At 38.1% G+C, this 12,146-nt stretch overlaps 1 long non-coding RNA gene across 1 annotated transcript; it reads right to left on the reverse strand.

Moving 5' to 3' along the window:
* Nucleotides 1-847: 847 nt before the first annotated feature.
* On the reverse strand, nucleotides 848-11,235 carry LOC136402713 (uncharacterized). The gene is made up of 5 exons (XR_010751029.1): nucleotides 10,917-11,235; nucleotides 6,949-10,616; nucleotides 4,411-4,560; nucleotides 3,125-3,198; nucleotides 848-1,297 (listed from the first exon to the last, which is right to left on the reverse strand). It is a non-coding gene; the product is annotated as an uncharacterized lncRNA (long non-coding RNA).
* Nucleotides 11,236-12,146: the final 911 nt, after the last annotated feature.

Consider the following 12,146-nt stretch of genomic DNA (forward strand, 5'->3'; position numbering starts at 1 on the left):
TAGTGTATATGTGCCACATCTTCTTTATCCAGTCTTCTATTGAAGGGCTTTTTGGTTGTTTCCATGTCTTGGCCACTGTGAACAGTGCTGCAATGAACATGGGGCTACATGTGTCTTCACGTATCAATGTTTCTGAGGTTTTGGGGTATATACCTAGTAGAGGGATTGCTGGGTCATAAGGTAGTTCTATTTGCAGTTTTTTGAGGAACCACCATACTTTCCTCCATAATGGTTGTACTACTTTACAGTCCCACCAACAGTGAATGAGGGTTCCTTTTTCTCTACAGCCTCTCCAACATTTGCTATTACCCGTCTTGTTGATAATAGCTAATCTAACAGGGGTGAGGTGGTATCTCATTGTAGTTTTGATTTGCATTTCCCTAATAACTAATGAAGCTGAGCATCTTTTCATATATCTGTTGGCCATTTGTATCTCTTCCTGGGAGAAGTGTCTATTTATGTCCTACTCTGAGGATACTTCTATCTCTTTATCTTTTTTTTTTTTTTTTTTTTTTTTTGGCTTTATCTAAAAGCCAGATCCAAATTCCCTGTAGTGTTACCCAGTTAGGTAATAATTAGCTGTCTTTCAGAAGTGGCATCCATGGGTCACACTAGCTCAGGCACACTTCAAACATCACTAAAATAGCATTGGGTATGATGTCTCTCAAGAGACTCGGTGCTGCTTTACTTGTTAAGTCACATTTTATATTCTCCATTTATATCATTGGGTTTTAAACAGTGGAGGCTCCCCCCCACACACACACACCCAGAATTCTCATTGCTTTGCCAACTGATTAAGCCTCTCAGCCATCATACTCTTAATGGGAAAAACATTTACCGGGAAACATGTCTTAGGAACCATTGGTTTCTGCTTCCTCTTGAATCCACGATGATGCATAATAGACCCGATTATAAATGCGGAGCATTCAATTGGATTCAATTTAAGGGGTCCCGGTTTTTCCATTAATGCATATATAGCTAATCCTCATTATTCACGGATTCTGTATTTGTGATTTTGCCGACTTGCTAAAACTTATCTGTAACACAAAATCAACAGTGATGGCACTTTCATGGCCATTTGCAGACGTGTAAATGGCAAACACTGTGTTTTACCTGATGCGTATATTCCCAGCTGGGGTCAAACAAGAAGATGTGTCTTTTTACTTCAGCTCTCAGACTATAAACAAGTGTCTTTCCGTGTGGTCTGTTTAATACCACATTTTGGTGCATTTGGTTGATTTTGCTGTTTAAAATGGCTCCCAGATGTGGCATTAGGTGTTATCCAACGTGATTTCCCCTGGGAAGAAAACATGTGCTAGGTAAGTTTTGTTCAGGCATGAGTTATAGTGTTTTAGGCTGTGAGTTCATGTTAATGAATCAACAGTGCGTATTAAACAGGATGTCTTAGAGCAGAAACACACATAAAACAAAGTATGTGTTGATTGGTTGAGAAAAATATTGTGACCAGAGGCTCCCAGGAACGTAACAGTGTATTTCCCCCAGAAGCAATGGCCCAGTAGTCACTAATTCAGTGTCCACTGAGACTTTATAGAACACGACTGCCACAAATAATGAGAATCAATTGTGTTCTGTTCCGATTGCCCTTTACAGTGGACCTTTCTCTCCACAGCAAAAGCGGAGCTTTTAAGCCTTTATTGTTCTTGCTTTCCTGCCTCAGTTGTCTAACTACTCGTGTTGTTGAACCCTAAGGTCATTATTCTTGACTATAAAAATAAAGCTGAAAAAAGAAAACAAATAAGAGAGGCATTTTCCCCCTAATTTCTCTTTTTTGAATAAGAAGAAAAAGAATTGAAAGTATATTCCGTATTTTTTGCTCTATAAGACAAATTTTCCCCCAAAAGTGGAGGGGGAAATGCCCATGTGTCTTATCGAGTGAAAAATACAGTATTTTATTAAATATTTTAACACACCATTTGGTTCAGAATATTTTTTTTCTTATTTTCCTCCTTAAAACCCTGGGTGTGTCTTATGGTCAGGTGTGTCTTATGGAGCAAAAAATATGGTAATTTTATGCTCACTATTGAGTCTTAGACTCTGTTATCTTTTTCATCATTTAAGTTTCCCAGCTCTTAGCTACATGGAATTGATTTTCAGAGAAAAGCCAAGTTATTTTTAAATGCTATGTAAAGATGCACTCTATAGGTGGCCATGGATCTCCTGTAGTTCTAGCTGGTGGGTTTTGGTAATACTTGAAGCAGATAACCATACTAAATAAAAAAAAAATTAATTCATTTTTAGAGAGCAGAGAGAGAAAAAGAGAGACAGAGAAAAAAAGAGAGAGAGAGAAGCGGGGAGGAGCAAGAAGCATCAACTCCCATGTGTGCCTTGACCAGGCAAGCCCAGGGTTTCGAAGCAGTGACCTCAGAGTTCCAGGCCGATGTTTTATCCCCTGCACCACCACAGGTCAGGTAACCATACTAAATATCTTTCTATTTCTCTGTTACACACAAACACACACAGGGTTCTGTACATTTAAGACAATTTCTACTCAACATCATTAATTCATTGAACAAACATTTATCTAATATTTATTGTTACTGTGTATGGTGAAAGATAAGTAGATGACTGAGATTCAGATGAAGTCCTCAGCCAACTTAGAGACACACTAAAAAAAGGAAGACAGTGGTGCGTTCTTATTCTTGACCCTCTTTTTACATTGTTGCTTCTGGGCTACATAAAGCTAAATGCCTGCAAGGCAAAAATGTGTACAAAATGACAAAAGAGAGGGAGGTGTATTTACATATATGAAGCAAGAACTGTGTGTGAGGTTCACGGCTGTCTCTTTCTTCAGCTTTAATTGGAAGTTCTCTCATGCTGCCTTGTGAACATTCTTAAAATGTCACAAATTTCAGCTTTGCTTCTAAGGTTGGTAAAACTCTGTAATTTGCTTAAAGTGGCTAGCAATTTATCTTGTCATGTACCGCACTATTAGAAGCTCAAGAGATGGCACTGAATTTATGGGCAGTATCAGACTATTAATTCTCAATGAGAATCTAAAATTCATCATATTCTTTTCTTTCTGGTTTTGCATAATGTGATTAACTTATGCTTGTATAAGATAAGGAAAAGCTGGAGACCGGTTGGCAAAACGGAAGCCACTCACTGGTTTAGGCTGTTCGCTGGAAGAATCCTGTTTTGGAGGGAGGTTTTCGCCTGTATTTCCATTTGTATGTGAAACTGTTAAATGAAAATAAGCCCTTAGTCATTGTTTCTTCGAAAAATCATATAACAATACCTGCATTCAATTCAAGATTTTAAAAATCAATTCTAAAATGTAAGATTTTCACAGAAGGGGTGGGGTGGGGGGAGAGAAATCAACCAGATAGAGATAGTGAGACAGAGAGAGAGTGGGAAAAAATGCTTTGGCAGCAGCTGTAAAACTTCCACAAACACATATATTTATACTCAGCCTACTTCCAAGAGTTATCTGAGATGCTGAGGAGTGGGTGGGAGAGTGGAGGAGGGTATAGGGCAGGGGTCCCCAAACTTTTTACACAGGGGGCCAGTTCACTTCCCTCAGACCATTGGAGGGCCGGACTATAAAAAAAACTATGGACAAATCCCTATGCACACTGCACATATCTTATTTTAAAGTAAAAAACCAAAACGGGAACAAATACAATATTTAAAATAAAGAACAAGTAAATTTAAATCAACAAACTGACCAGTATTTCCATGGGAACTAGGCTCCTCTCACTGACCACCAATGAAAGAGGTTCCCCTTCCGGAAGTGCGGCAGGGGCCGGATAAATGGCCTCGGGGGGCCACATGTGGCCCGCAGGCCATAGTTTGGGGACCCCTGGTATAGGGGATACACTGTGCTGGGTAAGACTTGACTGAAGGTGGCAAAGGCAGAATGCAGTGTACAGGTGAGGTGTGGTAGAACTGTGCACCTGACACCTGTATAATTTTGTTAAACAATGTCACCCCAATAAATTCAGTGAAAAGGAAAAAAATTTAAATATTAAAATTTTAAAATAATGGCCCAAGTTTTGAAAAAGCAATAATAAAGGGAAAGCCATTATTAAGTCAGAAAACACTGGCCAAAGATAATAAAGAAAACTGAATGTTCTTCCTGCAATCAAAGTTAAAGTTGAAAGTCGATAAAATACAAATCTTTTATTGTCCTATTAATGGAGAGGAAAATCATTGCATCAAGAGATCCCACTTTCTCTTAGACTTTGGTCCCATAATAAAACATGTATTGTGTGAATTGTGATTACAGAACTCAGATTTAAATCAATGTGTGTCTTCCTACTGCCTTCAGCTGCGTGAAAAGAGCAAGATCGCGCTTTGTTTAAACATTATTTTTGGAAGGTAAAAATGACACAGGGCATTAGGGTGCCGGATGCCATGGCATCTCGCACCCATTAGCTTTGCTGCCTTAACTTGTCATGGGCGGCAACCGGGGCGGCAGCTCCTCCAGCCCCTCCAGCTTCTACTGGATCTTGTTTTTCAGCTTCCTTGAGTCCTAAACAAGTGTATGTGGCAACAGATGTTAGTTTCAATTGCTGGGCACTGCTGCTGTCTAAGTCAGAACTGTTGAGAAATATAAATTGCAGATTATTCTTGTGGATTCCAATTTGTCCCATATATTTTAATTTGTCCTCACCCTGCCCAATTCACTTCTAGTTTTTTTTCCTGACTGTTGGTCAGAATAAAAAGTCCTTCATAGACTCCTTCAGCATCTCCCATAAATGAATGCGGTCTAATTTTTGTGATCCATTCCTTACCCCATGTTATTTTTAGTTTTGTTTGCCTGATCAAATCCTACCTGATACCTAAAGTGGTGCCTGCAGTTGGGACACTCAAAAAGTAAAGCTAAAACCTGTGACATCATCACTGAAACCATGCGGCAGACAAAAACTAGACTGCTCTTGCTGACTGTAAGCCTGAAAGAGAGTGAAATAACTGTTATTGGTTGCTGAAGAAAGAAAATTTGTATTGCATAATGGCAGAAATTTTGACAACACTATGGTCTGCAGTGAAAAATAATATTCTTCAGTAGAGTTTGGCTAAGGAGATTTCTAGACAGAAATTTGAAAATGCAAATAAATTTTTTTAGTCGTATATATGAAGTATCAGTAGGGAGAGATAAATAAAATAAAGTAATATGACCTGACCAGGCAGTGGCACAGTGGATAGAGCATTGGCCCGGGACACAGAGGGTCCAGGTTGGAAACCCCAAGGTGGCTGGCTTGAGCGCGGGATCATTGACATGACCCATGGTTGCTAGCTTGATGCCAAAGGTCGCTGGCTTGAGCCCAAGGTTGTTGGCTTGAGCAAGAGGTCACTGGCTCAACTGTAGCCCCAACCCCACCCCCATCAAGGCATATATGGAAAAACAATCAATGAACAACTAAGGTAACACAACAAAGGGATGATGCTTCTTATCTTTCTTCCTTCCTGTCTCTGTGTCCCTATCTGTCACTCTCTCTCACTAAAATAAATAAATAAATAAATAAATAAATAAATAAATAAATAAATAAATAAATATGTTTGTAGGCAGAGTTTTGAACTTATCACAACCAATTTAATTAGTTAACTAACTGTCTATGTTGGTTATTGTGACTCTAGCCCCTCTGGTTATAACTTGGTGAAGGTCTCTTCTTTTTATAACCCCAGTATCCAGACCAGGATCTACCATGTAGTAGGTGTTCAACAGACATTTCCTGAACTATTTTATGATGAGAGTATTCTTTCCAACAAACACATTGAAGAAAACATAATCAAAGACATTGGGAAACTCAACTATAGGCTTTTATTTTTTTAATTAAGACACTTTTTTTAGAGTAAGTCTTAGGTTCACAGCAAAATCGATATAAAGAGATTTCCCAGTTAACCTCTCCTATTATCAACATCCCTCACCACAGTGGTATATTTGTTACAATTGATGAACCCATATTGACACATCATAATCAACCAAAGTTCATAGTTTAACATTATGACTCACTCTTGATGTAGTACATTCTGTGCATTTGGACAAATGTATAAGACATGTATCTATTGTTATAGAATTATACAGAGTATTTTCATTGCCCTAAAAATCTACTATGTTTTACCTATTCGTCCTTCCCCTCTCTCTCCAACCCCTGGCAACCACTGACTTTTTTACAATCTTTATAGTTTTTCCTTTTCTAGGGTATCATATTATACCATATGTACTGGCTTCTTTCACTTAATAATATGCACTTTAGGTTATTCTCTAAAATGAAATGTTAGAAAACACATTTTTTTAGTGCTAAATAATATTCCATGGCCTGGATAGACCATAGTTTATTTATCTATTCACTTACTAAAGGACATCCTGGTTGCTTTTAAGTTTTGACAGTTATAAATAATGCTGTTATAAACATTCATGTGCAGGTTTTTATAAGTACATAAATTTCCAGTTCCTTCGGGTAAATACCAGAAAACATGATTTCTGGATCATATGGTAAGAAACTGTCAACCCGTCACCCAAAGTGGCTATAGCATTCTGCATTCTCGCCAGCAATACAGTTCCTGCTGCCCCATATCTTTGCCAGCATTTGGTACTCTATTGTCATTTTCCTGGCTTGTGGCCATTTTAATAGGTCTGTAATAGTATCTTGTTGTGTTAATTGCATTTCCTCCTGTGAACTTAAAAAATGTTTATAAGAAAACATCAAGCCTGACTGTAGTGGAGCAGTGGATCAAACGTTGACCTGGATCGCTGAGGTTACTGGTTCAAAACCCTGGGCTTGCTCGGTCAAGGCACATATGGGAGTTGATGCTTCCTGCTCCTCCCCCTTCCTTCTCTTTCTCTCTCTCTCCCCCTCTCTCTCTGTCTCTCTCTCTCTCTCTGTCTCTCTTCTCTAAAATGAATAAGTAAATAGAAATAATTTTTAAAAATACATGGATTCATTTTTTTAAAAAAAAGACATCAAGAAGAAAGTGATGCCTGACCTGTGGTAGCACAGTGGATAAAGCGTCGACCTGGAATGCTGAGGTCGCCGGTTCAAAACCCTGGGCCTGCCCGGTCAAGGCATATATGGAAGTTGATGCTTCCTGCTCCTCCCCCCCTTTCTCTCTCTCTCTCTTCTCTAAAATGAATAAATAAAAATTTAAAAAAAAAGAAAATGATAAGACAACCAATAAACTAAGAAAAACATTTGCAATAAAATTTGTCAAATGGTTAACATATTTAGTATGTATTAATATAAAACAAATCAGTAAGAGAAATATTAACACCCCAAATGATAACTATTTAAAAATATATGATGGGTAGATAGAAAAAAAGAAAACAAAAAGGATATAAACATAGACAGTGTTAGATCTTGTTATTATTTGAAAAAACATCAACCTAATGGAATTTTATTTTTAATTAGCTAGGAATTAAGTGTATATATGTATACTGTATGTGTGAAGGAATTTTAAAAATATTTCTGGAAAGAATGGGGAATTGGTACAAAAGCTTTGTTCAGATATTTTGACTCTACAATTCCACATGTGTAAATTCACCTTAAGGAAATAATCAGTGATATAAACAAATATTTATGGATGACAGTATTTACTAAAACCTCATTTATAAATTAATAATAGATTGCATTTTCAACAATAGACAACTTAATAATGTACAGTGTATTTATATAATTAAATATTGGGCAACCACTTAAAGTCGTATTTAAAAGCAAAGATTTCATATAGCATATGAATAAAAGAAACGAATATTTATATAGCCCCAAAAGAAAACAGGATACAAAAACTGCCATATATTGTTAATTTTGTGAGAAACACATCTGTATTGCTGTATATATATATATATACTATGATTATGTTCACACAAAGCCAACTGGAACAAAATTAACATGCTAGCAGTTTTATTGAAGGCTGGTAAGACTGTGACTGATTTATATTCTTGGCATTACATTTTTGTATTTTCTAAATTGTTGTTGTAAACCTCTCTTACTTTTATGATAATTTTTAAAAGAAAATAAATGACATGAAAAAAAATAGGTCATGCTAAAAAAATTAGGGTTATTTACCTGTGATTATATGGTGCATCATAGTAGAAATCAGAGGGCTTTGATTCTTGAAACCTGAGCTTTATCCACTAAAACAAATTTGATTTTCCTGCTTTAGGACTCATCTATAATACTCAAGATATCTAAAAGGCTTTAGGCTTAGGAAACAGAAAATGACATCTGTACAAACTTGATTAAGCAGATCACGTGATGAATTAGGGCATAAACAACCATACTCAATTTAGTCAAACCTAACTCAGATTCAAAAATAAATTTATCCCTGGTCAGGGTACATTATAAGAATCAACCAATGAATGCATAAATGTGTGGAATAATAAATAGATGTTCCTCTCTCTCTCTCTCAAAATCAGTCAATAAAAATACTTTATAAAAAATAAATAAATTTATTTTGCCAAGTCACAGAAAAAATTATAGTTTGTGTTTCAGTTCTTACATAATGGGGACAGCTAAAGGTAAATTAACTGGGTCCTTTAAACTGATATATTTGATTTAATATGTTTCCTCTATTCTTTTTGGATTAATTAGTTACTATTATGGTTTCCAAGCCAGATCTTAGCTATAGTAATCACACTGAAACATATATATCCCTTAATCGATGCCAAATCATCTCTTTACAGCTCTTTATCTCTCTGGGAGTTTGAATAAATGGGACAGATTTTGAGTTCAGTGCTCACAGAATTAGATTTATTAGATTAAATACTGAAATAGTATTTTGCATTTGAGATAACCTGGCCTTCAGTGAGGGAAGAGGTGGCAACACTTATAACAAAGGTTTTTGTTCAGAGATCTGAGTGTAGTTCTATTACTGCTTTCTCAGTGTTCACAAATTCAGCAGATATTTATATAGCCACATAGACAATCCTAGGTTTTGGTTGAACTACATACACTTTGTACTTTCAAATATCTGCATTTTATACATATATAAACCTTATAAATATTTACTATATCTATGAATTACATTTATAACAACATAATAATTTTAAAGAGTGATAAATGCTATGGATAATATAAAATAGAGAGTTAGTTGGGGAAAAATTTGACAACTTCTGTATTAATTTCCAGGCTTGCTATACAAATAATCAAAAACTGAGTTGTGTAAAACAATGGTAATATGTTCTCTCACAATTCTGGAGGCTGGAAGTCTGAAATCAAGATGTCGGTAGGGCCATGCTGTCTCTGCTGGCTCTAGGGAAGGAGCCCGTTTTCTCTTCTGGCTTCTGCTACTCGCTGATTCCGTGGCATTCTCTGGCTGCTAAATGCATCTAATGCATGACTCTCCTTCCTTTTTGACTTCATATGTCCTCCTCCTCCCAGAGCTCTTCCTTCTTTGTTCTCTTGGGCCTAATACAGCTGCAAATTATTGACATGTGTAAAGACCTCTTCTAAATGTCCCATACAAACAGAGTGGGACTGTGGAAAAAGCAGGGACCTGGAGTCCCACAGAACTGGGACAGCTGTCTCATCTCAGCTGCTTAAAGTTCTGTGGAATACCCAACTTCCCTCAGCCTTAGTTTTCTCACACATTCAATGAGTTACTGTGAGAATTATTTTAGATTATATATAGTTTGAGGGCGCATGTCTGTGTGCACAATGTGATACTGTGGGTACAGCGTTCCGTGAATGCCAGTACAGGAGAAGACGGTGAGTGTAGCAGTTGGTAAAAAGACTCTCTAGGGTTTTGGGTTCAGACAGACCCACAGAAAAAACAAGACCCTATGCATTCAGGTACTGACTGGATGTTGGTTTCCACAGACATCGACTACCTATCTTACAGGGCTCCAGTGACTATATGTAAAGGGTGTGCAAGGTGCACGGAACTCATGAACCCTGGCTTTGCTTCCCTCTTTCTTGGCCAAGGCTGGGGACCCTGCTTGCCAGAAGGCTGATTTTTTTATGATGACCAGCTACCTAGTATTAAATTCCTGACAAGAATATTTTCAACTTTAGCTTTTCTCCAAAATTATTTTCTGAAATGGAAACTAATTCTTCACTCTCCCATCACTGTCATCAAAATGAAAATACGTGATCAGTCAATAAGCAAGGCCCAGGAATACAGGAACAAAGTTAGCAGAACTTCCCGTTTCTTGCGTGGTCTGAGCCAGAGGCAGGAGATGGACAGTCAGATGGCTTGCTGTCCCTTGCACTTCCAGGAGTCTCTGCTAAACTGAGTCTTGGGTCTGTTGGGGAGGAGGAGGGACTCTCCTTCTACCTTTCTTCAGTTCTTACGGCAGGACTGGTACTCAAACGATAAAATCAACACAAGGCTAGATTAACAGGAGAAAGGCCACCATGAGTGCATGGGAAAATCACAGTGTGATGCTCAGATTATGAAATGAAGCTCACAGAAATCATCAAACCAGGCAATTTCTTATACTTTGAACACAAAGAAACAAAAAATTTACCAAAAAAAATTGACAGGACATAGAAAGTTAGTGCTCATTAGAGAAATCTAAGATTCGGGCTGCTTATGCAGTCAATAAAAGTTTGTTTATACATGCTTTTTTGACTGAATGTTTGCTTTTAATTCTTTCAATAAGTCGTCTCTCAGCCCGAAGGAGCAGGGAAGCCACCTAGCACATGATGTATTTCCTGTAGAGAGAACAGAGGAGAAGCAAAGATTTTAATTTAAAGTAATCGGCATGTCATCATGGGATACCTTGGATGGCCTGCCCTGGGTCCCAACACGACCACTGTAAACACACAGACTGCACAGAAACAACGGCAGGATTGCAGAAAGAAGAAATTGAGCCCTGCAACCCAGTACTCCACCGTATTTCACATCTCCTTTCTAATAGAAACTACACCTCCTCTCAGCTCTAAAACCCGATGACTGTGCTATTTGGTTTTAGTGCAAGGTGTTCAATAATAGCAAAGCCATTCTCACAATACCTGTTAAATAGACGGTGTGATCTGACGTGGTCTTTCAGTTTTACTGGCTTCTAGACAAGTAGAAAACTGCGAACTAAGCTTGAGGTTTTGGCAGCATTCTACCATTCCTTTTTTTTTTTTTTAAGTGTCATTTTATATCAGAGACTTCCCGCCGGGAGTACAAACAGGAAGGAAGGTGCGGACGCCAGAAGAGCCGGATTCCTTTTTCTGCACAGCCTGGACCTTTCCTGCCACCCCAGGGATTTGGGACTCTGAGAAGCACAGAGGGCCAGTGCGCGTTTAACCTCGCAGCTGCTCAGGGTGCAGCCTCTGGCTGCGCTCCCCAACTTCCTTCTGGATTAGGAGCTGGAGTGAGCAACCATGCCAAGAACTGCAGGACTGTCTGGGACACGGAGCCTGATTGGACCAGAGGAAAGTCCAGGAACTTGGTGTTCTGCAGTGTCTTTAAGTTTAAACAAACAGAATGCTGGAAGTGAGCTGGGGCTGGAGTCAGAGAACCAGCACAGGTCAAGTGCCCTTAATTCACCATAGGGCTGTGCACATTGCTTTTGACAGAATCAACCAGGCAGAATGCTAGACACTTATCAAGCCTTCAACATATACATTGTGATTTATTCATAACTATTATTGGTCAGGTGTATAATCATGTAAAGATCAATAGTTAAGCAACTGGAGTAGAAATTATGACCAAGAAGGTGAGCGGGCTGTGTTTTTATTGACTGCAGAAAGCTGAAGGTCTATGGTAGTTTAGGAGAGAAATCTGGCTTAAATGCAAATACGTTCTCTGAAAGGCACCCCAGAGAGTTCTCCTCATCTGCCTTAAATTTGTAAGGGGCCGATTCTCAGTTCTGTTGAAGAGTAAGTTCCAATGATTAAGGAAACACTTGTTACCTGGAAAAAAGCAAGAGGAAGAGTTGAGGCACTCAAGACAAACTCTGCCCACTACCCACATTTGCAGCAGATTAGCCATGGGTTTAAATTAACTCTTGCTGAGCCACCCGGAATTTTTGCCCCTCAGGAAACTGCCTCACCTTCCTGAGTCTAATCTATTAAATAGGTAAGGGGTGCCGTGCCATTCTGGTCACAAAATCTGGGTGATAGGAGATGGCTTGCCTCTGGAAATATTTCAATTGAATTCATTTTTTAATCACAAGAGGAACTATTTAATGTAGAATGAAACTTATAACATAATTAGTTACAAATAACATTTAACAATATTTGAGAGCATGT

This window comes from Saccopteryx leptura, chromosome 4, assembly GCF_036850995.1.
Source record: "Saccopteryx leptura isolate mSacLep1 chromosome 4, mSacLep1_pri_phased_curated, whole genome shotgun sequence".
Taxonomy (NCBI): domain Eukaryota; kingdom Metazoa; phylum Chordata; class Mammalia; order Chiroptera; family Emballonuridae; genus Saccopteryx; species Saccopteryx leptura.